The following is a 5,432-nucleotide window of genomic DNA, read 5'->3' as shown; positions in this document are numbered from 1 at the left end:
ATGTTCGCATTACTTAAATAAGTGGAGTAGCGTGAAACGTGCGTACTGCAATGACCTTTAAAATCCATGTTGTTTTTTTTGATTTTTGATCACCTTGTTTTTGGAATTCTTTGAATAATACCATGCTGTAATTTGGTGCCTAAACTTAAGTGCCACATTCAATTTTGAATCTCTCCCTCTCTCTCTCTCTATATATATATATATATATCATCATCATCGTTTAACGTCCGCTTTCCATGCTAGCATGGGTTGGACGATTTGATTGAGGACTGGTGAAACCAGATGGCTACACCAGGCTGCAATCTGATCTGGCAGAGTTTCTACAGCTGGATGCCCTTCCTAACGCCAACCACTCAGAGAGTGTGGTGGGTGCTTTTACATTCCACCAGCACGAAGGCCAGTCAGGAGGTACTGGCAACGGCCACACACAAAATGGTGTATTTTACGTGCCACCTACACAGGAGCCAGTCCTGTGATACTGGCAACGAACTCGCTCGAATGTCTTTTCACGTGCCACTGGCACAAGTGCCAGGAAGGCAACGTTGGTAACGATCACGCTCAAATGGTGCTATTTACGTGCCACCGGCTCGAAAGCCAGGCAGCTGGTGCTTGGTCTGACTAAGAAGGATCCGGACAGTTGCCATAGTGACGAAGGTAAAGCATGCAGAGTGAAGTCGCTTGGCAAAAATTGACCTTGAACTCTGCCGTGTATGTCTATGAAGTTCCAACGTCCTAACTCACTTCTGCTGTTTACAGCGGTGGCTTGGAAGGTGTGTAGCATGTGACTGTTGCATTGGCCATGACAGAGAAATTTGTCGTGGCGATACCTATTCAGAAGCCTGAACCAAGTTTCAGAAAGGCTAAAGTTAACAAGAATGTATAGCTACACACACACACATCATCATCGTTTAACGTCCGCTTTCCATGCTAGCATGGGTTGGACGATTTGACTGAGGACTGGTGCAACCGGATGGCTACACCAGGCTCCAATCTAATTTGCCAGAGTTTCTACAGCTGGATGCCCTTCCAAAATTACAAGTAAAAACTCAATTAAAATCAATTTATTAAAAATTAAAATTAAATTAAGCTTCACAGTATAATATTGAGGCAAGTGAAATCGAAACCAAACTAAATTCGACGACTGGCACCCATGCCAACGTCGTCTCCTTTATTGGACACGAAACTCAGCTTGCGATGACTTATTGGGGCAAGCGAAAGCGAAATCGGGATGGCACCTGTACCCAGCGTCGCCTTTCTGGCACTTGTGCCCGTGGCATGTGTAAGGACTTTCGATCGAGGCCGTTGCCAGTGCCCCTGGTGACACATAAAATACACCATTTGAGCGTGGCCATTGCCAGTACCGCCTGACTGGCCTTCGTGCCGGTGGCACGTAAAAAGCACCCACTACACTCTCTGAGTGGTTGGCGTTAGGAAGGGCATCCAGCTTGGAGCCTGGTGTAGCCATCTGGTTTCACTAGTCCTCAGTCAAATCGTCCAACCCATGCTAGCATGGAAAGCGGACGTTAAACGATGATGATGATATATATATATATATATATATAGAGAGAGAGAGAGAGATACATACATACATATATGTAAGAAAATAAAAGAAAATGGAGAAGAAAAAATATATTGTACACTTGGTTAAATTTATTAGTATCTCAATGAAAATGTAATAGATATAAAATTCAGAATATCAGGGGACCGGATCTACGAATGAAATAACCAAAGAGACCCTACATATATTTCAATCCAGCTTTAGGTTTGACTTAGCAGCATTGAAAGCTATTTTACATGTAAAAAAAAACCCCACATTTAGTTGGATATATTCAGGGAAAGACTGTGTACTTTCACGTGTTGAACAGCAAAATAAACTGAGGATGCCGAGCTCATGTGAGGAGATATTATACATTGAAATTTTTCTAAAATACTATAATGCATTTGAAAAATATATATATAAGGGATTGAGGGACATGAAAAAGTCAATTAATTATAATATGGGATGCCATGGGCTGTTGAGGGTATTAAAGACAAAATTAAAGATGAAATATTTTTGAGAGGGAAAGTTTTGAGAAATAAAAATGGAAAATAACTATATATATATATTATTATAGTTATTAATAATTCGTTGTTTGTATGTATTAATGTATATATTATAGTATTCAGAGAAAAAATTTTGTTTATATACTACAGAAATGAATATTAAAGCGAAAAAAATAATAAGTGTATAGAAAGAAGTAGATTTTATGAGCGGGGTAAGAAATAACGAAATGGGAGAAAAAAACGTAATTTTTTTTATATGGGGTATAATATACGAAAAATATGGATTAAGAAATAAAAGAGAAGGGGGAAAGAGGGGAAAAATGGTTTATCTATATATATATAAAGATGAAAATGTGTTATTTGCTGAGAGCAAAAATTGAAAGATATATGAAATGGTCGTGCGTGTGCGCGCGTGTGTGCTTGTGTGTGTGTCTGTGTGTTTGTGTTTGTGTTTGTGGCTAATTTAGCGGGGTTTTTGTAGTGAGCCCGATGTTGTGGTTTGTGTTTATCACTGGAGTCGAATTGTTAATTCGTCTGTAATAGCAATGCCTGGACAATCAAAATATCTTCGTTTTTTTATTTCTTCGCCTACAGGAAAAAGGAGCCAGGAGCCCTTGTCCGGTAAGTTGAATATTTTAATAATTTTTAGCTTCAGTTTATATTTTATATGTTACCAGACAGTGTTTTTATAGTTGATGTATACATGTGAGGTAATAGTTTCACTCTGACAGTATAAAAGTGAAACTGCCTGACATCAAAATAGAGGGATGTTATTGTTACACTTTTGAGTAATACTCAAATAATGAAGATGTAATCTCGCACCAGGCAACAAGTAAAAGATTTTGGGGGCCTTAAACACTACCTGGACCCTAAGTAAGGCATGTGTAAAATTTGAATGAAATTGGTTGTTTAGTTCTCGATTTGTTTTACACTGTTTTCACTTGTTAAACACAATATTTTAATCATTAAGAAATATTTTTTTTAAGTAAATGTGATTTCAAAAATGTAAGATGTTTCTAAAATACAGGATCTATATTTTATCTTTCTTTAAACAGACAATATTTTAATGTTTTTTGACGTTATTTTGAAGTGAATACTGTAAAAAAAAAAAATTCTTTGGTATATTTTGTAAAAAAAAACCTGTTTGTAATCTCAATGTAAAATAGTTTTTTTCCATAGGTTTTATTTTTCGAGGGCATTCAACATATTTGGCTGCTATTTCTAGAATGCCCTGCTACCACGTAACAGCTATTTGTGATAAAGGACCAGAAATACCTGTTACGTGGTAGCAGAGCGTGCAAGAAATAGCAGCCAAATCTTTCCTTTACCGGGGGGAAAGGGGCCGTTTCCATGTGATTTTGATGTCTCATTCGTTCAAAGCATGTGAAATAACCTGGAAATGAACCCCCCCCCCACAAAACTCTGTTCCTGGGAAACTCAGAGTTTTCTGGTAATCCAACAGGTCACGGGTAGCCTAGTATATTCCGAGCCCTCTCCTCTAGCATATTGGATGACCACCTAGTGGTCAAACGCTTTAGTTTGACCTGTACGGGTCCAGTTTTACCTGTGCCTTTCCCATTCTGTTGCCCTGATGCAAACCAGTGCAAAATTCCATTTACCTTACGTCACAAACATAACGTAGTTGTTCAGCAGATAGAGATCGATAAAAGAACTAATGCATGGAAACTAAGTCCCGATAGTTTGATGCAATCCGCTACCATCATTCACAACAGTGCCCCAGGGTGGGTGTAACCCAATAACTGAAGAAGAATTTACAAGAATAACAAAATCACACAAAAACATCGTATATACAAAAAATAAAAACAAACATGTTAATCATTTTTGCTAATTTTTATTAATTACTTTTTTTGTTGTTTTTACATAGTTTTTTTTTTAATGATTTTTCTGTTGTTCATATATTAAGATGTTTTATAATATTCATCATCATCATCATTGTTGTAATTGTTATCGTTGTATATATGTATATGTATATATATATATATATATATATATATATATATATATATATATATACACACACACATATATATAAAACCTTTGTATATATATGCATGTATACATATACATATACATATATATATATATATATATAAATACAAAGCATATACATACATACACACACACATATATATACACATGCATATACATACATATATACATGTATATTAAGTTTTACTGTATTTCATAGACTGTATAAATTATACATATATACCAATGACATCAGGTTGTGTGTGTGTATATAATATAATATACTGACTCATATATATATATATACACAGGCATATATATGTATATATACAGGTATATATATTCATTTGTCTGGAAGATGAAATCGTTGAGCAAGCTGCAAAGAAAAATAATAATGGACATTAATTAAATTAATTTTAATTAAATGAAATCGAAACAAGTTTGAACATATTTACATCTTTCAGTGTATCTGTCTGTCCTTCACACTTTTCTATCCAAATTCTCCCCCCCCCCCCCGCAATATATATATACACACATGTATATAGACGCAAGCATGGCCATGTGGTTAAAAAGCTCACTTTGCAATCCCATGGTTCCTAGTTCAGTACCACTGCATAGCACCAAGGGGCAACCTTGAGCTGTGGAGGACCGGTGCTGAGTTCAGTAGAAAATGCAGGCCCGTCTGCCTAGAGCAGTAGGTCGGCATCATTTGAAAAATACTAAAATGCAAGGAATCGCATTGTGACCAGCGATGTATAACAATATTTAATAGTCTACTTGATACGGTGATGTATGTGTATATAAGTATGTGTTTTTGTGGTTGTGTCTGTGTCCCACCAGGGCTTGATAATTGGCATTGGTTTGTTTATGACCCTGTAACATAGTGGTTCAGCAAGAGAGATCAATAGAGTAAATACCAAATTCTCTAAAAAAAAAAAAAAAACTGTCTTGGGGTCGATTTGTTCAACCAAACCCTTTCAACATGCTGCTCCAGCATGACCACGAGTCCAATGAGTAGAAGATGTCAGAGATAAATGAAGATATTGTAATACGTACCTTATGTGCAGCAAATGGTACCCCTTGGACAGCCAGAAATGTTAGAAATCTGGAGGTGGCCAGGTGGACAGACGGACAAACAGTATGTATTCAAAAAACTAATTTTTTCACATCGGGGCTCTGCAATAGAAGGGAAAAAAACACCAATTAGGGATCATGTGGAATTTTGAATGGAGGTGTATTTATTGTGTTTGGATATTCTTCCTTTACTCTTTCTTTATTCAACTTTGTATTGTTTTCTGTGGACCACAAGAAGCTCTCTCTCTCTCTCTCTCTCTCTCTCTGTATATGTATATATATATATATATATATATATATATATATTGATATACATATACATATAC

General features: G+C 36.2%; 1 long non-coding RNA gene across 1 annotated transcript in view; it reads right to left on the bottom strand.

Annotated features, from left to right (window-relative positions):
* Positions 1-3,875: 3,875 nt before the first annotated feature.
* The window catches only part of LOC106875556 (uncharacterized), a 3,783-nt gene continuing 2,226 nt past the window's right edge, over positions 3,876-5,432 (bottom strand). The window contains exons 2-3 of the long non-coding RNA XR_008267065.1: positions 5,089-5,208; positions 3,876-4,408 (exon numbers count right to left, since the gene is read on the bottom strand). This is a non-coding gene — a long non-coding RNA (uncharacterized LOC106875556). The remainder of the gene's footprint in view (positions 4,409-5,088; positions 5,209-5,432) is intronic.

The sequence above is a fragment of the Octopus bimaculoides genome, chromosome 30 (genome assembly GCF_001194135.2).
Source record: "Octopus bimaculoides isolate UCB-OBI-ISO-001 chromosome 30, ASM119413v2, whole genome shotgun sequence".
NCBI lineage: Eukaryota > Metazoa > Mollusca > Cephalopoda > Octopoda > Octopodidae > Octopus > Octopus bimaculoides.
Note: the sequence above shows the minus strand (reverse complement) of the source record. Positions and strands in the feature narration are given on the sequence as shown.